Source organism: Mustela lutreola, chromosome 4, assembly GCF_030435805.1.
Source record: "Mustela lutreola isolate mMusLut2 chromosome 4, mMusLut2.pri, whole genome shotgun sequence".
Lineage (NCBI taxonomy): Eukaryota > Metazoa > Chordata > Mammalia > Carnivora > Mustelidae > Mustela > Mustela lutreola.
Genome location: NC_081293.1, coordinates 74,016,008 through 74,041,195, shown reverse-complemented (window position 1 = coordinate 74,041,195; position 25,188 = coordinate 74,016,008). Strand labels below are relative to the sequence as shown.

Sequence of the window (25,188 nt, the reverse complement as noted above, 5' to 3'; positions counted from 1 at the left end):
AAATAAAAAAAATAAAAGCAAAGGTGCCATGAGAATAGGAAGTTTGAGGTACTTACCCAGCTTTGAATGGGGATCATGAAAAATTCCCCAAGATCATCAAGCCTCCATGAGTTAGTCAAGAGAAGAAAGGAAGGCAGGGTGTCTCGTGAAGGGTGATAGCTTTGGGGCGTTCACTGTGATGGGTGGACAGGGTTGGGACCTGGGGTGCAAAGCTAGGTGGCAGGCAGATCGTGGAGGCTCCTGGGACGTTGGGGGACAGATGGTTGGGTTGATCAGGAGCCAGGCACCTGCTTACCCAAGGAGGTGAAATTATGACCTGAGAGCACTGATGGGACAGGTCTGTCTGGACAGAGCGGGGCAAGAGGACAGGTGCACACTGTGTTGACAGGCGTAGCGAGGCTCACCTGCACGTTCTCCACTGCCCGAGGTGGAGCCTGAGGGCACCCGGTGGACCCACCGTGCTTTGGTGGGCATGCTTCTTTTGAGAAACTGGATTAGGCAGGCTGTGGTGTGGATTTCTGGTAAGGAGAAAGTCTGCTTAAGAAGTAGAAAGAGGGCGGGCCACATTCCCACCGGGCACAGTGTGGCGAGTGCAGTGTACACGTGTGTACGCCATGGGCATGCACCTCCTGGCCTGTGCCGGGAAAGGCCCGTTCTCCAGTTTCCTCTCATCTCCACTATGGCATGAAAATACCACTCTCGTCTGACAATTTTGATTGTTTCCTTTTGATTAGCTTTGTGTCTGGGGTTGCAGGGTTCTTTCTTTTTCTTTTTCTTTTTTTTTTCTTTTTCTTTCTTTCTTTTTTTTTTTGTCTTTTGACCATTTTTTTAAAAAGGTTTTATTTATTTATTTGAGAGGGACATAGGGAGAGAGAGCACAAGCAGGGGAGGGACAGAGGGAGAGGGAGAAGCAGACTCCCTGCCTACCAGGGAGCCTGATACCAGGACTCTGGGATCATGACCTGAGCCGAAGGCAGATGCCTTACTGACTGAGCCACCCAGGAGCTCCTTTTTTGACTGCTTTTCTCCTCATTTTCTCATCAGTGGTTAGAAGTAGGAAGGAATGGTATCTGTTGAAAGGACTCTTTTCCTCGGCGCTAAGTACATGCACCTAGAGAAGAACAAGGAAGAGTTAACAACTAAGTTTTCTTTCTCTGGCAGTCTGTCGTGGCTTGTTAGGCCCCCGATGTCCGTGTAGTTCATGTCGGAGTGACAGCCAATTGGCATCCGAAGGGACTGTCAGCCTCCTGGAAGGGATAGAGCCATTTCCCCGGCACTTTGTTCAGAATTTGCTGGACTGCTTAGGGATCCTGTCTCCCGCCACGGAGGGAGTTGTTGCAGGGAAAGCACACACATATACTTCCAAGAAATGCTGTTAGAAACACTTAAATGAAGAGCCTTTACTGTATGCTCCTGTCTTGATCCTTCAGCCTGTGTCCCGGAAGCATCACTGAGTGCTGAGAGCACGAAGAGGGAAAGACGTGCCACGGGTGCTGGGCTTGCCCTCCTGTGGGGGAACTGGACCGCGGCAGCTAGCTCCGCAGTCCCTCAGAGGAGGGAGGACCCCCATGGGCCCCAGTCTTTGTGTGAGCACCTTCCCGGCTGGGGTCCAGACCCTGGGGGGCCAGCGTGGTGTGTACAGTAAGAGCAGAGCCTGAAGAAGTAAAAGGCGCTTGGTGCTTTGGTCATGTCTCAGGAACTATGTTTCCAGGCTACAAGAAAGAGGAGCCTCACCTTTGCCAGAACTACCCCCTCACCCCATCCGTTGAAGGGTGGGCCTCTCGTAACTTGGCATCTCTGTCATCTAGCACTGAGTCTGAAACAGAGTCACTTAGGACTGGTTAGATTAATAATTTTGCTGTGGAGTCACAGGAATATCATCTGCGTTTTATAGGAAGAAGGCTTTCCATAACCTCTTAAAGAGTCTGCAACAATTGCCGTAACTAGAATAAGTTGACATTTTCTGGTGAGAATATAATTGATGAAATGTTAAAAAAAAAAATAACTGTGACTTAAAGAGAAAAGGAGGGTATGTGAACGAGATCTGTGAATTTCTTAACCATCCTGGTGTGGGTATTCTACCTTCTGAGTTGTCTGTGGTTAATGAACATTTAACCCAATGACCGTTGCTCTGTCACTCCACAGGCAAAGCCCTTTCTCCATGTGTTGGGTGAGGAAGTACATCCAATGATAGTACAGCTTCTCAGCCTGAAACCATCCTGTTAGGATTTGGTGTTGTGGAATAAGGTTGGAACTAGAGTCACAGACGTGGTTCTTTTCCTCTCTGATAGTCGCTGGAGGAGCGGTCGTGGGAAAGTTCCCTAACCTTTGGGAACGTCAGCTGCTGCCTTTAAAATAGTACTTGCCTACTCAAAAATTTCAAAAATCTTATGGCTCAAATTAAAAAAAAAGAAAAAAGCATGTGAAAGGTCTTTGTAAATAACAAAGAAATTTCAAAGTTTTTCTTTTAAAAACATTAAATTACTATTAATAGTTTTGGTTAAAGATGAAAAATGGCTTAGTCCGGAGAACGGTGGAGATTTTCCTTACTTCCGGTGGCCCTTTTCCCTTTTAAATGTCAAGAATGATGGCGCAAGAGAGTTTCTTTCCCCAGTGGACCCTGGGGTTCCTTCCGGTTGCCTCCTTTCTCATTTCCTGCCCTTACTATTCCAGGCAAAGCCCTAGTGACCGAAGAACGGTAGATCTTCTGAATTTCGAGGGCAGTGAAGTAGGAGCGTAGCAGAGGGCGTACGCAAGACAACACGTAAGTCACACTCTGCCTTTTATCCGTTTGCAGACCTGTCATGGGTCTGAAGTTCCCCAGAGTCGCTCCTGCTTTGTTCTGAGAGTGTACGTGAGGCCCTGATGCATGGAGGGGGCCCCCCAGCTCCACATCAGCCAGGGAAGGCCAAGTCTGGTTTGGGGAGGGAAGGAGACAGGACTGGACTGGGAAGGCAACACCAGCCAGAGTGTAGATGTGTGGGAAATGAAGGGCCCAGGGGGTAGCTTCCGCCAGAGTCGCTGGAGAGGACGGGGAGGACGTCGTGAGCTCTCAAGCCACGTAATTAACAAGCACGTTTGTCAGGAAAAAGAGCCACCCGGATTCAGGAAAATCTCTGCTTGAGTCTACACCATTTTCACCTTTAGTGAAAACTCCACATAGTAATTTAATTGTCTGTAGAAGAAATTATGAGGGAAGGTTCCAGGGCCCAGGGACTTAGGGAGCTATTTGGGGCCAGGACTTTTCCTTGACTGTGGAATCGGTTGTGATGGAGGCTCGCTCTCCGGGAAGATTGTGTCTCCACACTGGGACCGCCTTGGTCTATATCGCTGGGCATGCCCGCCTGCAGTGTCACGAAGGGTTTACTCCAGAACCAGGTCAGCTCGCCGTTGCTCGTGTTGAGAAACAGTCTTGACCAAGAGTGAAAATCCCCTGCGTGGGACTGTGTTCTTCGTGATGGTGGCTGCTTTCCATCCTGGCACACGGTTCTCTTCTCTGTGTACACATGCAGACGGGATATTGCTTCTGTTGCTTCTTCTCCAGCCGGATAAGAGTGCTCGACTGCACGTGGCCTTCCCCAGGGCGCTCAGTTGTGTCGTTCAGATTCACCTGTTGCATGTGATGGTAGTAAATTATTTTTTCTAGTTTAATAAAATCCTTCTTGTAAAATCTGTCATGGGCACCTGGGTGGCTCAGTCTAGTGTCTGCCTTGGGCTCGAGTCATGATTTCAGGGTCCTGGGATCGAGCCCTTTATCAGGCTCCCAGGGTTCTGCCCATCAGGCGGCCTGCTTCTCCCTCTCCTTTCGCCTTCCTCCTCCGGCTCGTGCTCACTCACTCTTCTCACAAAAAGAAATGAATAAAATCTTAAAAAAAAAAAATGCATCACCTTTTATCTGTTGCTCCACTTCCTTCCAAAATTGGGTATTTTGTTGCCAGGCTAATGGCTATAAGATAGTGTACCACTCTGGTTTTAATTTGCATTTTCTTGATTAATAGTGGGATTGAGCACTTTTTAGTGTCCTTTGGAGAACAGACATGTGATTCTAATGTAGGCAGAACTTTCAGTCTTCTATTGTATGGCTAATGTGCTTTTCTTTATTTCTTTTTTTTGTTGATGGGGGGTTTGGTTTTTGAAATATAGTCTAATATTCTCTTAACTATATGTGTTTGGTTCATTTTCTTTGCTAATCTTTTTTTTTTTTTTTTAATTGACTGAAGTTTTTGATTTGTGTTCTCATTCAGTATTTTTTTCTCCATGGGTTTGGAATGCATTCTGTTTCTGTTCTTCTGTGATTGCCCTGAAAGTACACTGTGCCTGCTTCACAGTTTTGAACTCAGTCCATAGCTAAAGTCTTACCATCCCCTCTGAGAACAGTACGAAACTTGTAGGACACCTAGTGAAGAATGTCTCTGTTCTCATGCCTTCCTTTCTCTATTTCAGTTCCGTGTTTCGCCGGACACGTCAGACTATGGTCACCCTTTAGAGATGGTATGTTTAACTTCATACGTTCACCATATCTTGTGTCTTTTCCTTTCTTCTGTTCTGTACCTTTCATCTGCCTCCTTTGGAATTGTCTTCCCTCAGAATCATTGGGCAGTAGTTTCTCTTGATGTTGGTTTATGAGAATGTGTGTTCGTGTTGCTGTTCCGGTTCTTAGCAGACTATCGCTGCCTGCTGGCATTGTGGACATACCACTCATTGTCCTGTGGCTTTCGTTCTTGTTCTTGGGAAATCCACTGTTAGGTCTTTTTTTGGTCATTCTTTGATAAATGACTTGGTTTATTTTGAGATCTGTGTGCGGCTTTTTGTGTTTTATCCTGTATTGTTATGTGTTTGTATTTGTTATGTGTCATGTATCTGTAGATTCATGCCATTCATTGGCTCTCAAAATTTCCCAGCCGTTGGTGCTCTGAACGTTGTCACTCTCCCGCTCACTCGATTTGTTCCTTCTGGTTTTGATAAGCAGATGTTAGAGCTTCTTTTTTACTTCTCCATGTCTTTTAATTTGTAATTGGTATTTTCTTCCCTGTCCTTTTTTTCTGTTTGATTCTAGGTAATTTCTTAAGATTTAGCTTCCAGTTCAATAATTTTCTCTTCAGTAGTGTTGAATTTTTTTTAACCCATCCTTTGAGTTTTTAATTTCAATGAAAATGTTTCTTAGTATTTTAACAAATATTTAATTTATTTATTTGAGAGAGAGGGAGCACAAATAGAGGCAGAGGGAGAAGCAGACTCCCCACTGAGCAGAGAGCCTGATATGGGGCTCCATCCCAGGATCTTGGGATCATGACCTGAGCCGGAGTCAGGCACTTAGCTGACTGAACCACCGAGGTGCCCCTAATTCTTCATTTTGAAAAGCTTGATTTCTGCCTCAGGTCTGCCTGAATAAATATATATATATAAAGATTTTATTTATTTGACAGAGAGAGACACAGCGAGAGAGGGAACACAAGCAGAGGGAGTGGGGGAGGGAGAACCAGGCTCCCCACCGAGCAGGGAGCCCGATGCGGGGCTCGATTCCAGGCCCCTAGGATCATGACCTGAGCCAAAGGCAGATGCCCAACGACTTAGCCACCCAGGTGCCCCTGCCTGAATATATTTAATGGTCTCTTTTTTGCTTGCTCATTTTTTCCCTGTCCATCTTTCATGTCTGTATGCAACACCAAACAGAGTTGTTTCATATTCTGTATTGGATAATGCCGATATCTGAAATCTTTGGTGGTGTATATCTGTGTTTGTGGCTTGTTTCCTTGTGTCCATGGTGAGTATTGATAATGTGCTCATATTTGTTTGATAATTTTATGTCAGAATTCTGAGGTCTTATTGAAATATATGTGGGTTTGTCCTCAGAGCCAGGAAGATGCTACAGAACCAGCACCACATTCGTTTCCTTTGGGAATCCTGGTTTTTGGTTGAGTTCTCCCTCCCTGCTGAAAATGGGGGGTTCCAGATACCCCATCCCATTGCTGTATTCACCCCACCTCCATGAAAACTCCCGCTCTCTTCTTCGCTCAGATTTCAGTGTGCCATCCCTGCCGTGTTTTCCTTGTGTTTGTTTCTTTGTCTGGAGTTAGCCAATGTATGAAAAGTATTCCTCAGATTAATTTTTTTTTTTTTTTTAAAGATTTTATTTATTTATTTGACAGAGAGAAATCACAAGTAGGCAGAGAGGCAGGCAGAGAGAGAGAGGAGGAAGCAGGCTCCCCGCTGAGCAGAGAGCCTGATGCGGGACTCGATCCCAGGACCCTGAGATCATGACCTGAGCCGAAGGCAGCGGCTTAACCCACTGAGCCACCCAGGCGCCCCTTCAGATTAATTTTTAAAAAGATTTTACTTATTTATTTATTTGACAGAGTGAGAGAGGGTGCGTGCATGCAAGCTTTAGGGGAGGGGCAGACAGAGAAGCAGGCTCCCCGCTGAGCAGGGAGCCCAATGTGGGACTCGATCCTAGAACCCTGAGATCACGAGCCAAAGGCAGGTGCTTAACCAACTGAGCCACCCAGGTGCCCTCCTAAAATTAATTTATCCAGAATCTAATTCTAGCATAGCAGATGGGCCCTGCAAATACCCAGTCCACCATAATTTCTAAATTCGTGGTACCCAAGCACTGAACTGACTTCACAGTAAGTTTTCTGTATGTGCCCTTTATCAATTTTCTTCAACTCTTTATCTGGTACATTACTTTACCTACAGCCAGGAAATACTGCAGGAGCCATCTCCTTGAGAGCTTCCTAAACTGTCTCGATACTCACATCACACATTCATAGCCTTAAACTTTTGCCTGGTTGGTGGTTTTTGTTTTTTTTGTTTGTTTTTGTTTTTGTTTTTTTAGTCCTAGTTAATCTACTAATATACTAATACTAGTTCATCTACTGATATTCACTTCCTTGGAAATTCAAATCTCAACTTTTGGAAAAACTCAAAAGCACAGAGTTTTTATTCAGTACTCCTTTCTCCTGCTGCCCAGTCTGTTTCCTGTTAGTGGGTCATTTTTTTTTTTTTTAAAGATTTTATTTATTTATTTGACAGAGATCACAAGTAGGCAGAGAGGCAGGCAGAGAGAGAGGGCAAAGCAGGCCCTGTGCTGAGCACAGAGCCCAATGCGGGGCTCGATCCCAGGACCCTGAGATCATGACCTGAGCTGAAGGCAGAGGCCTAACCCACTGAGCCACCCAGGCGCCCCGTCATTTTTCTTTTTATCCAGAATCCCAGGTATAGAAGATTCAGTGGTAGATCTCCCTGTGGATGCCTTTCTTCCTCATGCCACGTGTAGAAAACAGGTGTTTACTGCTGTGGATTAGAAGCATTGTCTCCACCCCCCCCCACCCGTCTTTACTTTTGCATATCCCTTTAATAGGCACAGAAAAGAGCATGAAGTCTTTGATTGGTAACATTTCAAGTTGCCTTGGACATCGGTGCAGGAAAACGTTTTGTTTCAAAATGGATGCCAACCGAGGCTGCTGATTTCATAGTTTTTAAATTCATTTAGCAGCAGAATAATCACCTTGGGCAACCACACTCTGACAGGTGCATGTAGGTTACAGCTTGGGGTTGGAAATTACAGGGAGGATTTTTGTAATAGCAGTGTAGTCATAAAAAGGCAGACCCCGGAATCGTTCCTGGGAGGCACTGATCTCTGTGGCCAGACATTCTCTGAAGGACGGCCTGTGCCTACCAGCTCAGTACTTTCCCTTGGACACCAAAGGCGTCAGATGATTAGTGGCTTTTCCTCCCTTGGATGCAGTGACTTAGTCTCTGTCCTCACGTTTTAGATCATTGTTGGCTTGTCAGTTCAGGCACTAGGAAAGGTTGTGGTTAGCTAGCACTCCAGAAGCTTCTACCAGAGAGCCGGGCAGGAAATGCAGAAGAGCTGGGGAAGCTTCCCGAGGAAGCAGCCCCCGTCCCCCGTCTTCCTGGGCCCTGGGGAGTGATTGGGTGGATCGGCCACTGGCCCTTTGGACTTCCCCATTCTCCTCTTTTACACTGAACATGTGTCCTTGGGAAGGCCGAGATTTGGATCCTTAGCATGATTCTAACAGTTTGCCTGAATGTGGTTTCTTGTGGCGAAGTCTGGACTTTGGTCTGATCAGAGGATGCAGAGAGACAGCCCAGGAACGTGCTCTCTCACATGTCCTTCTCAGGAAGGGTGTGAAGGGTGGGCCTTGACAGTCACTGCCAAGATGAGTCTGCTCACCAGCTCTGTCGCGTGGTCTGGAGCAGTGCTTTGCGGTATGTGCCCTGCGCCCCGTGTCTCATGACCTTGGTCCTAATCCGGCTTGTCTAGACCACCAGCGGTTGGCGTCTCCTCTCTCTGACTCAGCACGGGGACACTCGGCCATTGGTAACATTTTCCTCCATTCCCACATGAGGTAATGAACTTGTCTATTTCTAAATAAGGTTTCGAAAAGCGAGCTAATTTTTAGCACCTTCTTCTCTAACTTGACCTCCCTCCTCTTCAGCAAATTTACATCTGAACACTTGTCACATCCTTTATTGGATGCCTTCAGAAAGGCCACAGATGATTTTGATTTGCCTTTTTCCCAGTCTGGGTGTCCGGGGTTGGCAGCGTGGTGTGGAGGGAATCATACTAGGTTCATCGGTTGCCAGAGAGCCTGGGTTCAAGCTGAAGTTCTGTTCGAAGTCTGTAGGACTTTGGTTAATTGCTTAGTTTCTTCTGGATTTAATTTTCCCACCTAATAGCTACCTGAATCAGTTCAGGTGCTAGAGCAGTAGTTCTCCTGTGTTTTGCTCTTAAGAAGTCCTTTATACTCTTAAAAACCATTGAGGACCCCAAGGAGCTTTGCTTAGGTGGGTTCTATCTCGCATTTATGGTTGGTGGGAAAATCTCCCCCGAGGGCGTTCCCCATCCTGAAGCGTAAAGCCTGTGCGTGTATTACCTTACATGGCAAGAGACCGCAGAGGTGCTGAATTCAGCTAAGGATCTTGAGATGGGGAGAGAATCCGGAATGATCTGTGTAACCACATCACCACCAGGATCCCTGTAAGGGGAGGCAGGAGGGCAGCAGGGGGGCGGAAACAGAGGTTGAGGTCTTGCCATTGCTAGAACAGTGGCACGTGTGCGGCCAAGGAGCCCACGCAGCCTCTGGGAGTGGCCAGTGGTATGTTTCCCCCCCGGAGCTCTGGGAGGAGCTCAGCCCTACCAACACCTTCATTCTGGCCCCATAGGACTCGTTTTTAGATTTCTGATCTCCAGAGCTACAAAATAATCTGCATTATTTTAAGCCACCATAAAGTTCAGTTAAATTTAAATTAAAAAATAATTCATTTAAAAATAACAAACCATTATAGGTTAGCATAAATTACTTTTTTGGGGAAAATAAAATTTCCTAACTAGTAGTGATAAGACTAGCACTGCTTTACATTTTGTAAATTTCTTTAATTCAGCCTTAATAGGAGATGGACGCTCACATCAGCTCCTGCCTTCAGTCTCTTGTGGCCTCAGATGTCACATAGCCTCTAAACACTTTCCTGTATGCTCATGAGAGTGAGAGGCAGGTCAGATCTTAGTGTTATTATTAAAATAGTTATGGCTTGGGGCGCCTGGGTGGCTCAGTCATTAAGCGTCTGTCTTTGGCTCAGGTCATGGTGCCAGGGACCTGGGACAGAGTCCCACATCAGGCTCTCTGCTCAGTGGGGAGCCTGTTTCTCCCTCTCCCCCTCCCCTGCTTGTGTTCCCTCTCTCTCTGTCAAATAAATAAATGAAATCTTCAAAAAAAGAAGATTCATTCTTTAAAAAAAATTTTGGTTCCATGGATTGCCTAAAAGGGGTGTGGCATCTCCCAGGGGTCCCCAGATCTACTTTCGGAACTTCCGGGCTAGGCAAGTGCCCCGTGACCGCACCTAGCTGCAGAGGATGCTGGGAACAATGTTCTCATGCTGGATGCCAGTTACAAAAGTGGGGGTTCTGTTACTAAGAAAGAAAGGGAGAATGGATATTAAGGCATATTTAGGATTCTTGAATTTTTATTATATCAGATTTTGAAGCACATAGTAGGTAGGTAATCACCACAATGTTGGTTTCCCTTCTCCTTGCCAGGAAAGATGGGCATTTTGCTTCGACTGCATCCTTTAGAAATAGCTACGACAGGGCACAATGGTATGTAGGCAGAGGCATAATTGCAGCAAATTGCATTTTTAGCATTTGTAGATAAATTACATAAGACATCTTTTGTTTGGTGCTCACAGGCAGCTTTTTGATATCTTGTTTGGGTCTTTTGAACTCAACAATATGCTTCCTTTCCTTAGGTAGGAGGAAATGCGGAATTGAAACGAGATTCAGACTAGCGTTGATTCACAGTTCTTCTTCATGGGTTTGGAAACACAGGGGCGTGACATTTCCTCTGGTTCGTTCTGTAAACAGTTCCTACTGATCCCTGGCAACATTCCGTGGCTGAGGGATAACCCAGTTCCAGTTTCTGATGTGAAAGAGCAGTTAGGAATATTGGTGCTCAAAAGCTTATTAAAAGATGAAAACAGTTGGGGCTTAAGTGGCTTAATTTTGAGCTTGATACAAGGCTCGGTATCTAGCCCACTAATTGATGACCGTGTTTGATAAATTCTCAGCACCGTCCTCATCTTTAAGTCAATTACTGTGATACGTTTTGGGCACGTGAGAGCTTGGGAGATTCTTTTACATCTTAGTGTGTGGTCTTGAACCATATCCCAGACCCCTGGGGTGGGGGCAGCTTCGTGTCTTTGACGCCTCGGATTGTCCGTTGGGCAGACGAGCGGACCGGGAGGGGGAGCTTTGGTGTGGGGTAGAGGGCACAGAAGAAGCACGGGCGGTAATTTGAGAGCCTGATGCATGTGTCCCGGGAAGGTGTCCTTGTCCGGGAGCCCCACTGGGGTGGGTGTTGTGGAGGCCAGAGGGACTCACTGGTGTCTGGTGAGCTTTCTGAGCTGGAGCTGAGAAGAGCGGTTTTCCTTGTTTTGCTGTTTGTCTCGGTGGAATCTGGGGTGAGAACGAGACTGAAAGCCCTTGGGTGGAACCTGCCAGTCCTTAGCACCTCGCCTGGGACGACTTGGGGTCCCAGCCTTGTCACGGTTGCTTTGATTACCCGTGTACGGGCACGATAGAGAAATTGTAAGTGAAACCAGTGGAAGGGTGACCCCAATAGCTCTTGAATATCTTTCGGGTCATGATTACCTAGTGGTTCTCCACTGGGTACCAGCTCTCCCTGAGATTTGCCGGGTCTTCCAGGAGGGGAGAGTGTGTCTGACTCCCGTGCCCTCCCCTCTCCTCTTCAGGGGCTTACGGTCATGACCGCTGTCCCCCCGGTCTGCCGACGGGCGGTGGGGGTCAAGATGCTAGCTAAGAGAAGGCCATGATTACAAGCCATGTAGTGATTCATTGCAACAGCTAGTGGTTTTGAAAGTATGGACTGGGAGAATTTTCTGGTACTTCCAAATAATTGCAATACAATGAAGATTGCAAAAGAAATCGCGTTTTGATGTGGGAGTTCCTGCATTCATCACTAAATGTGAATGCATCCTATGTGTAAGGGGCCCGGCTAGTTCAGGGCCAACAGGGGCTTACCTGTCTCCCCAGCTCTTCAGTGGGCCTCTGGGCTGCCCTGGTAGCTGGCCCTCGGAGGCCCTCACACCCTGCTCCTTGCTGCCTACACAGGCAGCTCCTGGGGTGTTCAGGAGAGAGTATGTGATGGTTTAGGCAAGCATAGGGTCTTTCTGGAAAGAGGCAGAATTTGCAGCAAGCAAGTTATTCCGTGTCTCCTTTCTTACTGGTGTCATAGCTGACGTCCACAGCACCTGCTGTAAGGCTCACCTCCATGTGAACTCCCGGTCAGAAGTCCCTAGACGTGAAGTCACGCAGGTGGAGCCTGGCCTTTCCCTTCCTCTTCTCCTCCTCGAGGGCAGCTGCTGGTTTCCCAGCAGGTCTCAGACCGGCCCAGTCCCCAGCTCCGTCACGATGGGCAAGTCTTGTTTCTCACCCCCTCATTTCAGCTCCTCTGTCCGGTCCCCGCCCCCTAGATCCGCGGGCGTCCTACTCTTTGCTTTGGCTCCATCGTGCGCTGAGTCTTGAAATGGACCTGCTGTCTTGGGGCTCTGAGCGGTCTTTCCCACTGAGACCCGTCGGTCTTGGTGCACTCCCTTGTGCCCCCCCCCAGCACATGTGCCGTGCATGGAGCTGCGCCTTACACGGTCACGAAACATTTCCCGACGGACACCAGGGATTGGGGAGGTGAGTCAGAGCATTGGGGCTGTTGGTACAGAAGTGGGGAGAGCACACGGGAACCAGCAGTAGAGATCACCACCCGTAAAGGTGTGTGTAGGCTCCAGGGAGAACGTTAGCAGGTAGCGGGTGGTGATGGAGGCCCTCTGCCCTGGAGGCCGTGTGGGTGTGAGCCCCTCCCATCAGAGGAAAGCCAGCTGCCAGCAACCGGCCAGAAGCCTCGAGGGGTTCCTGTGTCCCCGCTTCCCAGTGGGATTCCACTGCACCTGGCCTAAGCTGCGCACGCCTCTGTAACTAAAGGTCTCTGTTGGTGGAATTTGACCCAGTGTGGCAGGTGGTTGGAAGGGAGTTTTGGAGGCCATAGGTGTCTCTCAGGTGACATCACATGGGCACTTGTCAATTCTGTATTTTTTGGGCCAGGCTCTGGACCTCAGATCAGCTGTCCTGAGCTCTGCAGGCTTGTTTGGATTCTGCTTTAAGAATTTGTGGACTGTAGAGGCACCTGGGTAACTCTGTTGATTAAATGTGTGACTCATGATTTCGGCTTGGGTCAAGATCCTCAGGGTCATGGGATTGAGCCCCATGTTTGGCTCTGTGCTCAGCGTGGAGTCTGCTTGGGATTCCCTCTCTCCTCTCCCTCTGCCCCTCCCCTGCTCATGTTCTCGCTTGCTCTCTCTAGAATAAGAAAAAAAAAAATTAGCATACTCAGTGCTCAGTGGCTCTGGTACTAGATTTCCTGCTCCCACAGTGAGGCCTCAAACACCGAGTCTGTGTGTGAGGCTGGACCCAGGGACCTGTGTGGTCCAAACCAGACTGTGTTTGAATTTTCCATGTGCTCTTCTCCTTCGTGGCTGGTACTGGTCACAGTTGGTCGTTGTGCGTATGTGTTTTTCTCAAGGCAGGGCATAGCACTCTCCCATTCACCCTTGTGTCCTGTCACCCACCCTGGGCTTGGTGTAGAATACAGAAGGGACAGGACGGATACCCAGCCTGCAAAGTGAACTCCTTTGTCAACAGTGGTTTGCACACAGGGCCTGAGGATAGATACCTGATGTTTAATTTGGTCAAGAGAGAGGGCAAAAAGAGTCTTCCAGCAGCAGTAATGGTTATAAAACCACAAAGGTCTTTTCCAGAATAGGTGCTTAGAAGGAGCAGATGGATGCCCTGGTTGTGGTGGTGGTTGCACAAATCTGTACAAGTGATGAAGTGTTATAGAACTGTGCAAAACAAAAAAGACAACACAGTAACCAGAAACATGTCAAAACTAGTAGAGTAGACTAGTTTTGAGTAGAGAGTTTGAGTTTCCCAGAGTTGACTCTGGGAAAGGCCTGTCATTGGGTTCAAGGCTTTGGGCCGGCATCTGGTACTGCTGTTGATAATTGTGCTGTGGTTGTGGAGGATTGGGTGCGGGGGCTTGAGGAGGGACACGTGGGAACCCTGCTCTTTTTGCAACTGCATCTTGAGTCTAAAATCATTTCAAAAGTCAAAAAGTGAAAAACAACGAAATACCGCTTCCTATGCATGAGAATGGTTAAACATCAGAAGAAACAAAGCCAGGCACTAACGAGTCCGTGCTGCTGGCGGGCTCCTGGGACAGGTGGCTGTGGCCGCTCTCTGGGGGGCAGTGAGGTGGTTTCTGGCCACGTCAAGCTTCTGTACCCCAAGTCAACTGGCAGTTCTGCCTTGACGAACCTGCCCGAGAGGAAGGAGAACCCGAAAACCTGGAGGCTTTCTTCGTGACTGCCGCAAACTGGGAAGCACTGAATTCTCCTTCAGCTTGTAATGGGCGCACGAGCTGGGATGTTTTTCGGCGGAATGCTCACTCTGCCGTGACAGGGACACACACTGTTCCTGGAATGATTCTCACATGTATTATCCGTTTTGTGAAAGAAGCCAAACTCAGAAAGGCACATCCTGTTTGACTCTCAAGGGTCTATGCCGTGTGTTCCCATGTCTCGTGGCGTTCTGGCCGAGGCTGAAGGACAAGGTCAGAAGACAGATGGGTGGTCATGAACGGGCAGGCGAGGCTTCACTTACAAAAGGCATAGGGAGCTCTTTGGAATGGATGAAATGTTCTGCATCTTGATGGTGAGGTGATTACGTGTCTGTATGGTTTGGACAAAAGTGAGAAAAGTGTGCGCTAAAATAGATGGGTTCCTGCGTAAATGACGTCTGAATAAATCTGACTTTAAGATGACACCAGCAGCAGCAACAAAAGTAAATAATTAACGATGAGCTTTGGTTTGACACCCACGAGGACAGCTGCATCTGCTGCTTGTCTGTGTTTGGGTAAGGACGTGCTGGGTCCTCCGTGGTCCAGGATGGCTTGTCGGGACTCTGGCCTCTAACCATTCCCACAGGGGCGAGTGCTCTACTATTTGTAAAACATGGAGGTTCAAACAAGAGCTTTTGTTCGAGCTTTAGTGGCGGCAGTCGGAGGCACGTGTCACGATGTGAACATAAATCCAATGTCACTCTGTCTCTTCTCCTGGCTCCTTCACCATTAAAAGTGTCATTAATGGGGCGCCTCGGTGGCTCAGTCGGTTAAGCGTTTGCCTTCGGCTCAGGTCATGATCTCAGGGTCCTGGGATTGAGCCCCGTGTGAGGCTCCCTGCTCCGTGGGGAGTGTGCTTCTCCCTCTCCCTCTGCCCCCACCCGACTCGTGCATTTTCTCTGTCTCTCTCTCTCAAATAAATGAATAAAATCTTAAAAAAAAAAAAAGTGTCATTAACAGAGCAGACAAGGTTTTGCATTGTTTTCCATCTTAGCCGTAACTGTGCTGAGATCTCCCCCGCCCCGTGAGTTATAAAATGTCCCATCAGGTTCAGTGTGGTGGGAGGGGGGAGGGCTCTTCTCAGCGCCATAGCCCCTAGTCCAATTTAAATATAACTCGCAAATGTTGGCCGCCGGAACTGAAAGGTCCAGACTGGAAATGAGAAGATCCGGAGCCGCGAAGTGCTGTCTCCTAGTCATCCACAGCCTTTGTAAGTCAGAGTCCAAAGTTGATTTTGAAAGGAGATTTCCACAGTGGACGCCTGGCTGTGATTTCGGGGAGTAATAGGTACAGGGCCCACTGGCGAAGCAGACAGGTGGGTAAGGCTTGTCAGATGACAGCAGGCTCTCCCAGCAGAAGATGCCTCATTCATTTGAAATCGGTGCTCCCTAGATTGGTTTGGAATTAGTATAATCCAGTAATCATTTCTTCCTGGCTAGGAAAAACAGCTTGCTGTTCCCAGGGAGCTTCCTATCCCCCAGGCCCTGCACAGCCCCATAGGTCCTGTCCTGGAAGAGAGCCCAGGGGAAGAGGCCCAGACCCGAGGGGTGGTGCTTGAGGTGGGGCCTTGATGTGTAGGTGGGATTGAGTTTGGTGTAGCAAAGAGAAAGCCCAGGCCGTTCAAGCAGAAGGAGCTGAGTGCTGGGGGGGGGGCTTTTATTTTTGCTTTTAATTAATTTTTTTCTCCAATTATGAAAGCTTTTTTATGGTCAGGGAATCATGACCTGGACACTGGGCAAAGAATTTCTTCCCTCCCTCGATGCCTACCTAAGAGTTAAGATAAAAGTATTACATTTGTAGTAAATACTGAGTATCCAAAAAGATGAAAAATTTTAAGTCATTTACCACTTTTTCATCCGGATCTGTTTCTCTTGCTGCTCTCCTTAATCACCGCAGTGTTTGTGTGGGGAAGCGCACAATTATTATCAGGCTTCTGTGGGTCAGGGGCCCGACATGGGTCTCGTGGGTTAAAATCAACATGTGAGAGGCTTCGAGTCTTGCCCACCTTCTGCCTCTTTTCTTTGATGTGTGGCCTCTTCCTCCATCGTGTCCATGACCACTCCTCTGCCATCAAAGCCAGGATAGGGTCTCTGATTCTAAGGACCCATAGGATTACACAGGGCCCACGGGAAAATCCTGGGTTCTGCTGCTGTCTGAGTCTCCTCAGCGGATCCCAGCTGCAAAAGCCATTTGCCGAGTGAGCTAATGTCTTTACACCTGCAGGAGGGTTAGGATGGAGGGAACACGGGGGCATTACTTTGCCCGCTACCTCCTCCTACCCTTCTTCTTCTTCTTTTTTTTTTTCCTTCCCTGCTGGTAACTATTTGGACACCAAAGCTAGTATAAAATTTAAAGAAAATTTTATCTGTTTGACCAGTATGTCATGTTACATACCTTAAATTTCTTTCCTTTATTAGCCTCCGCCTTTGAAGCTAGACAAGAGTGTTCTAGTTAGCTGGTAGTGCCTTTTTTGTTTTTTTTTTTTTTGGAAGGTCACAGACAATGCTGGAGTGACCGTCACTGGACGTACGTCCTGACACATTTTTCCACACATGTCCATAGGGAAGATAGATTGTGTGGGCTGACAAGAGTATATGTGGGTTGTTAACGTTGAAAGAACATGAGGGATGAATCAAAGGGCGAAGGAATGTTGATGCAGAGGAAGTTCTTCAGGAGGGCCCGGGAAGGAAGCAGCATGGGCTGAGGGTTCATTCTGTGTGGTTCCCGCGCCACCGGACTGACTTCCTCTTTCTCGTTTGCTGTCTCACCGTGACACGGGCGAGCTGTTGTTGACTGCAGTTTGTTGAGCAGGGAAGTGAGCTACTGAGGCTCGGTCACGGCTCTAGGGTCCAGTCCTCAGACTGCATCCCACCTGCCGACGCTGGGGACACCATCTGTGTCAAGGACACTGGGGGCCCCTTCTGCCCCCTACATCTCCATCCTCCAGTGTGGGCTGCAGAGTGGTGGGTCTTTTAATTCTCTTAGATGGTTATACTCTTTAAGTTTTGGAGGGTCTCTTATGTACATTCTTACATGATTTTTACTTAAAAAAAAATCTCACGGAATGAGCAACTTTTTTTTTTTTGGTAGATTTTATTTAAGTTGTCTCTGGGCCCAGTGTGGAGTGCCAGCTCAGGACCTCGAGATGGAGAGCCGCGCGCTCCCTAGACCGAGCCAGCCAGGCACCCCGTGGCTATGGTTTTAGGTAGAGTTGCTGCCCTCCATGGCCCCCTGAGTGGCCTGGAGCCTGAGGTGGCCAGTGGCTCTTGACTGATGGCTGGGCTGCGGTGGGGGGTCATCCCTGATGGGATCTGTTGGGATGTAAGTCAGCCCCATCCAAGCTCCGGCTGAGCTGCGGCCTGGAGACCTGGTCAGAACACAAGTTCTCCTGGGAGGTGCCACTGGGGCACTCCATGCATTGAGGTCAGAGCCCCTGAGGATGGCATGAGGCCATGTAGGGCTGTTGCTCCCTGAGAGACCTAAGCGCACATCCTTGCCGGCTTGGTCGGCCCAGCAGGCCCTGTGGGGGCAGGTGGCCGTGAACCGGCTCATTTGGGGAGGAGTGAGAGGCAGGTGGATGCCGCGGTAAGCTGCTTTGGGGACCAGTGACACCCAGGCTCGGGCCTTCCTCTCCTCTCTCGGACAGAATGGATCCTGTGGCTGTGTGCAGTTGTGTCGGTTACCGCCCCGGAGGGAGTGGTGTTCTGGAAAGGAGTGTCAGGGCCACCCGCCAGTTCACCCCTACTGCGGCTGGCCAGGGCCCAGGGCTGCGGTGCTGGGGGGCCTCCGACCTTGGGCAAGGCTGCACATTAGGCAGGACACGGGCTGCCTGTGTGGGCTCAGCCTGGGGCAGCTGCAAGAAGGGAGGGGGAGAGGCCCTTCTGTTTGGCTTTGGCCCCTCTCTAGAAGCTTCCAGAGGGTTTCAATAGGGTTACAGGGTTCCTTAGGCAGACTTGACATGGGGCATGTGCGCGGAGGGTCTCGAGGACCTTCCGTGAGGGGAGGGCCTAGAGGAAGGACAGCAGACATGGATGGGGTGTGGGGGTTGGGGGGCACATGATCTTGCCCCGTTCCAGCAGCATCCTGGGCCTGCCAGCGGGGGGTCGGGGCTGGAGCAGCAGAGCAAGTGGCCGGGACACCCCGTGGGGTGTATGGACACCGGGTACTGGTTACTATGCTGGGCAGGGATCTTGGAGTCGGCAGGGCTGCTGCTGGTTCGTGGGTCGCAGCAGTCCCGAGCTCTGTGAGCCCCAGCCAGTGACATCCCTATCTTCGCCACCGGTCCGAGGGGTGTCTGGTCACTTGGTTCTCGCAGGGGCGCAGCCTTAGGGGTAAGCGGGGCATGGGTGGGTCGCTCACTCTGCGGACACCTGCGCCAGGTTGGTGTGCGGAGGGAGGCCACCACTCACGTGGGAATCCTGTGCTGTGTGCAGGTCTTTTATTTCCTGCCGGAGGGAGTGGCTCCCTTTATCTCTGATTTTTTTTTTTTTTTTAAGTCTGATAACTTGGTACCAGCGGGACGTCCTGTACCCCAGGGCCTACTCTTCCTCCAGCTCCTTTTCTCTGGCTGCTGGAGCACGGTCTGTCCTCGACTGTGGGGCTCCAGGAGTGGCCACTTTTGCTTGCTGGGCTTCCCGTTTGGGGATGGCCCTGTCACATGGCGTGAAAGTGAAAGCAGACCCACTGGGGACCTCATTATTGCAGTGTGGCCTGTTCCCGGGATCGGCGGGCACAAGGCACAGACGACACAGAGGGAAAACGCAGCAGTGTGTTCTCGACAGAGAGCATGGGGAGCCGATGGGAAGGCCAAGTCTCTTCCCAAGTATTTTTTGACCTTTGCTGGTTTTGAGGCACTGGATATGCCAGTGTGGTCCTTGCCCCTGTGGAGATGGTTGGGAGCTTCCTGGGGTGGGGCAGATCTTGAATTGCTTTAACCCCAGGTGTGTACTATATAGTTTGCAGGAATACAGGTCAGGTCAGTCACCTGGCCCTGACTGTGGGCTACAGGAATGACAGGGAGGGATGCTGGGGACATGGGGAGGGTCTCCCCAGGCTGCAGGGACACCAACAAAGGCCCGGGGGCAGAAAGGAGTTAGGGACCTTAGAGAAGCTGAAAGCAGGCTAGTGAGCTCTGGGACCAGTGGTGGGGGTGGGGTCATGGGAATGATCAGAGGTGTGGGCAGGGCTGGACTGGGCCCGCAAGGGCCTGGACATGGAGGAGGGTCCAGATTTCACTCCAGAGAGCTGTGGGAAGTGTGGGGCTGTTTAGAGAAGGCCGTGATATGATTACATGTGCGTAAATTTTAAAAGATGACCCTGGCTTTTTCTTAGTGAGTATGCATGGGGGCTGGGCATGTGAAGGACATGGGGAGACAGGGTAGGGCTTTTGCGAGCATCCAGGCTTGAAAGGACAAGGCCTTGTGTTGCTTGGTAGGGAGGCACTGGAGATGAACATGGAGGAGTGTTGTGTTCATTGGATAGGGTGGTACGCGGCTGTCGGAAGAGGGGTGGCACCACCTGGGCAGAGAGAAAATTGGGGCATTCATGGTTTGGGGGGGGGAGTGTCTGTTGGACACTCTCCTTCCCCTCTGGGGACACGCTTCCCTTGGATATTGTGTGGCTTTGCTCCACGTCTCCCCTGGGGCTCTGCTTGGAGGGCCCCTTACTGGGAAGACCTGTGGGGCCACAGTGGCCACCTCCGTCCCACCCCTGCTCTGTCTCCCTGTGTGGGCTGACAAACTGTGTGCTTGTTCTTTGCTTACAGTCCTTATCGTCCAGCGGGATGTGAGCTTCTTGAGGGCAGAGGTTTTTTTTTAAAAAATTTATTTATTTACTTAATTGACAGACAGAGATCACAACCAGGCAGAGAGGCAGGCAGAGAGAGGAGAGGAAGCAGGCTTCCCACGGAACAGAGAGCCCGATACGGGGCTCCATCCCAGGACCCTGGGATCACGATCTGAGCCGAAGGCAGAGGCTTAACCCATGGAGCCACCCAGAAGTTTTTAATCTGTGTTATTCCCTTTGTGTCCATGGTATCTAAGACAGTGCTTGGCATAAGTACTTGTTGAAGGAATGGTGACTTTGATTTGGGTTCTAGTTTTTGTATCTTTTCAGACTTGACTGACTTGTAATTAATGAGAGGGCAGAAAGAGGTGGACATTGGGGGGGTGGTATTTGATACTCTACTGCTCATTTGACATATTAAGCCTTTTTTTTTTTAAAGGCAGAATGAGTAGAAACATTTGATTTTTTTTTTTTTTTTTAAATTCAGTGTTAGGTTAGATGTGGTAGAAGAAAGCAACTGTGAAAATGTTTGAATATCACATAGTTTTTGTTCTTTACTAGTGAGTGTAGACAGTAGACACCTGGTTCTCCATCTGACACATCGTTCAGATTTGGGGATGAAATTATAACACTTTGAGCTTTCTCTAAGCTAATTGCTAGTTTTTCTGGAAGGGTCCATTGGCCTTTGATGCCTCCTTTATACTTTCTGGGGTAAGATGTGGAGGCTAGGCTCAAAACTCTCTGAAAGAGAAATCTGAGAGGAGCACCGGGTAAAACGCTCCTGTTAGAGATGTTGATGGATCCCTGGGTCGCTACCTAGCCAGCAGTTTGAAAATACCAATAGTTCAGAAATGTTTTCCTAAATTGTTAGGGCTTTTTGGGAATCGATCAACTGCTATTCCTTGTGAAACGGGAAATCTGCAGAATCGGTGCTCTGGAAGTGGAAGCAGTGTTTGGAGTAGTTCTGAGTGTAGCTGTTGGAGCCCGAACCCCCCTACCACCCCCCCATCATCCGCTGGTTGTGTAACCCTGCACAAGTTACTCAACCCCTTCCTCTAAAATGGACATCACCAAAATTGTATTATGACTTGAGGGGTCAGGAGAAGACAAATATTCATTATTGTTAACATTTATAAGTTAACATAATTGATGTTCTTGCTAAGTGGAATTTGAGGGTGGAATGGTCTTAAAGAATGCTGAGTGTTAGGGTGTATCATTGGTCTGATCCGGTGTTCCCCAAACTTGCCCGAGCATAAGAATCTCCTCAGGGTGCTTGTTAAAAGTAGAGATTCTCAGGCACCACCCAGGCTTGCTGAATCAGATCTCCAGAGGAGGGGCCTGAGAATCTTGCTAGGTGGGCAGGGCGGTGACACAGCAGGACTCTGCGAGCCTGGCCTTGGTTGCAAAACTCTGCCTGGTGGATACCAGATACGTGTTTATGCTTGTCAGATTGTGTCCCAATTTTTAGACAGGAAATACGGTCAGTGTTCATATAGGCCATCTCATTCAGAATCTTCCTTAATCAGAGCAGATAGAACATGCTTCTGGGTTCCCAGGAACATGGGAGGGTGCACAGTTACAAACAGCTTGGTGTTGGTGTAACTCACTCTGCTTTCTTGGCCGTTGTTCTTTCTCTTTGTAAAACCTGTACGATTTTGATAACTTGCTGCGTTAAATACAAAGATCAACACGGTCAGCATATCCTGACAGCCGTCTGTCCTCCTGAGTCTCTGCGGCCTCAGCCACCCCGGGTTGTCAGGATGACAGTGACTGGGAACAGTAAATACACAGGGAGGTGACCCCCAGGCTTTGTTCGTCAGTGGCCAGGCAGGCCAGCAGCTTTGTTCTTTCCTCCTCTGAGGTCTGGGAACCAGGAAGGAACGTTTCACTTGACTGCTCTTAGGACAGCATGTTCTTAATCAACTGTTCTGGAAAAACAGTGTTTTGTTGTTTTCACACAAGCCCGCAAGTTCATTTCCCCTCTCTGCCCAGGCAGTAGCTAATCATTTCCCTCTCAGTGACAAAGGCAGATGAGCATCGGAGACTGATGCATAGGGCCGGGCCTTCTGCAGACCTTACGAGGGAGTTCACTCCTCCTCCTGAAGGAGTACGGGGCTCTCATTTTTCAGCGAGGTAGCACCCCCCCACCCAGCTGGGGTTGGGGGTGGTGGTTCTCTCACAGGATTCTAGGAAGGTTTGAGAATTTTCCGGCAGCCATGTCTGGGCTATGGTTTCGTGCTGATCTTTTAGTCACCTTATTTTCCGTTGCACGTAACTATCCATTTGCGTTATCGTGGGAGAGATTGATTTGTGCTGAGACTCTTATTTGGACGATAAGTTCATTTTCACCTCTGCGACAAATCAACCCCCTTTTGGGAGATGTTGTTAAGATCTCAAAGTTAATGCATATTTATAAATTTGCACATTTTTACTTCCTTAAAAAAGAAGCTTGTGAGTTCTTGAGGGCATCTCCCTAAATACATTGAAAGTTAAGGATCTGGAGATTGAAAGACAGGTATTTCCTCTTTCTTTCCCCCTGCCCTCCTGTTCTCAGGTGACAAAATTTTGTATCCACACAGTATTAAGTAATAGAGTCCTAAAACTTCAGTGAATTAAAAAACAACTCATCAGAAAAATGTGAAATGTGGGCATCTATTGGTTGCTCTGTGGACAAGCCTGAAGGATGGAGCCTTCCAGATAGAAAGGGCCAGAGGTGGTCCATGTGCAGTGTTTGCTTGCTTGTCTGTCGTGGGCGGATAGCAGGAAGCAGGTCCTCAGTGGGGACTGTCCTCTAACCCCCTTGGAGATTGCAGGGTGAGCCTCGGCCTGCTGCTTGACTTCCTGGCTTCTCTTGCTGGCCTGGCTCTCTCTTACTTTTCTTATTTGTAAATCATTTGGGTGTGGGGAGAAGCCGGAAGTGGAAATTCAGTCATGTGTCATAAGCAGTAGAGACAATGACGGGTGAGTGGTCCTGTTCAGTCACAGCTGCAGGCGGAGGTCTCGTGAAGCGGGTCTGACGTTCTCTACGTCGCACCTGCCATTCTCGTAAATACAGACAGTGTTTCTGTCCCCACGGCAAGCCCTCTGCCGGAAGAAACAAACTTAAGAAAACTCCAAAACTTGGGGTGCCTGGGTGGCTCAGTGGGTTAAAGCCTCTGCCTTTGGCTCAGGTCATGATCCCAGGGTCCTGGCATGGAGCCCTGCATTGGGCTCTCTGCTCAGTGGGAGCCTGCTTCCCTTCCTCTCTTTCTCTGCCTGCCTCTGCCTGCTTGTGATCTCTGTCGAATAAATAAATAAAACCTTTAAAAAAAAAAAAAAAAGAAAACTCCAAAACCCAATTCCTTTCTCCCCTGAGCAAACACATGTACAGCAAAGATGGACAAGGAAGCAAGATGTGCATTTTTAATTTCATTAAGTACCCATACTTAAAATCGTAGGCATTCTGTAATTATGTCTAATTATCTAAGAAATTAGTCCTAAGATTTTTTTTTTGTTAAGGTTTTAATGATGCCCTGCATTCGAATATCTTAACCACGTTGTCTGACGCCTTTGAAAGTGGGGTTCCTATTTCAGCCTCCTTTGGAAACTTCTGCGGTGGCAAACACAGGACTGAGCACCTTACGAGGTTTTAGAAGCAATTGTTGAATTGCACCGAAGCATGACTCAGTCCATCTGCGTGGGTGGAATTAGGCCCTCCTTGCTTGTGGGTGTCCACATATTCACGATGTTTATTTACAGGCTGTTTCAGCTCAAGAAATGCCTGCTAATTTTTCTCCTTTGGTGTGTGAATCATAGAATTATCTCCGCAAATTAATTTCCTTAATTAACCCAGAGAAGAGGGAAAACTGGAACATGTTTCATTAAGTGCTCTGCTTAGGATAATGAAAACAGTGTAACAAAGTACCTTTGTATACAATACAAAGTACCTTTGTGTACAATACACAGTTTTGTCTAAAAATGATGTATAAAACATGTACCTGTCAGTAGTTGCCACTTAATTTTCAGATAATTTAGAAACCTGTTTTCATTTGTGTTAGGATAGTAGAATTTGTAGGGGCCCCTGGGTGGCTCAGTGGGCTAAGCCTCTGCCTTCAGCTCAGGTCACGATCCTGGGGTCCTGGGATTGAACCCCACATAGGGCTCCTGCTCAGTGGGGAGTCTTCTCCCTCTGCTCCTCTCTCCATGCTGTCACTTTCTCTCTCTCACAAATAAATAAGTAAAAACCGAAAAAAAAAAGGGGGGGGGAATGGAAGAATCTGTAGACAAGATTCCTTCCATTGGTCCAATCCTCCCAACACTAAAGGACCATCTTGGGAGGTGCTGTGACAAGGGAGAGGAGCTCCCCTAGGTGCCAGGAGAGCTGCGGGAATGGGGGCCCAGGCCAGGCACATTTGGGGAAGCGTAGGTGTTCTTGCCAGAGCACAAGTCACAAGAGAGGAAGACAGATGAATGTGGCAAGGCTAGGGTATGCTGTGACCGTCCTGCCTGTCTGCAGAGAAGGCTTGACTTACTCCTTGTGCTTTAAGTGGTAAGTGAGGAGGCCCAGTTTCTGCTGGGGGCGGAGCTCTTCTGCAGAGTTGTGCTGGCTGGAGGGCTGGAGTTCCCCAGCGTCCCCCCCCCCCCCCCCCATCGCCCTCGCCTATCTCTCCTTCATCCCCCTGCAAGTGCTGGTCACCAGGGCATAAAGTGGATCTTTATTTGCTTGCCCACTGCCTGCGTTTTTGTCCATCTTCAAGGACAGGGATGTCTGTTTCCCCACCGCCGTGTCCAGTATTGCCAGATTGCCTGGCAAGTCACAGGTGCTCAGCAAATATTGATTAACCCATCAACTGCGGGACCAGTGTCTGAAATCAGAGTATGTCATTGTTCTCCCCACTAATTTAGTGATTGATTTAGAGAGGGAAAAAGTAATATCAGTTCATTGTGGAAATGGACAACAGCTTAAGCGGGGGGTCAAAGTTGATGTCACCAGTGAGGGCCTGTGGGTGTCATGTGGCCCTGGATGTGGTGATCTTAGGTCATACCCCAGCCAAGAACATGGCATCAGAAGAGACACAAAGGATATGCTCTGGACACCGTGGACTGTCCTAGGACCTGTCAGCGTCACCCGGACTGTCTTAGGATTGGTTAAGGAATTCTTCCAAAAATAGGCTGATTTACCCATGTACCATAGTTACTGAAATTAGAAAGCAATTAAAGCCTTTTAATGCAACAGTGGTTGAGACGGTTTCTGGTTAAACCCAAACTAATTAGCCTAAACAGATGCCATCATCAGGGCATCTCTGTGTTCCCCACTTCTTTGGGTTCATGGGAGAGAGAGGTTAGTTAGCATGTGCTTACTGTGATGGAGAGCTGCAGACAGTGCAGAAACCCAAAGCCAGTAACATGATTACAGTTTTGGAGGGTTATCTTATAG

The 25,188-nt window shown here is 48.7% G+C and overlaps 1 protein-coding gene across 12 annotated transcripts in view; it reads left to right on the top strand.

Moving 5' to 3' along the window:
• Positions 1-25,188, top strand: part of SGMS1 (sphingomyelin synthase 1) — a 267,103-nt gene that overhangs the window by 81,436 nt on the left and 160,479 nt on the right. For 6 of the 12 annotated variants that reach the window (XM_059170246.1, XM_059170241.1, XM_059170244.1 and 3 more), the window contains exons 3-4: positions 2,674-2,764; positions 4,444-4,491. The exons of 2 other annotated variants lie outside the window; for them this stretch is intronic. The gene's annotated coding sequence lies outside the window, so the exon portion shown is untranslated. The remainder of the gene's footprint in view (positions 1-2,673; positions 2,765-4,443; positions 4,492-25,188) is intronic. 4 more of the 12 variants (XM_059170252.1, XM_059170250.1, XM_059170245.1 and 1 more) reach the window with 2 other exon arrangements.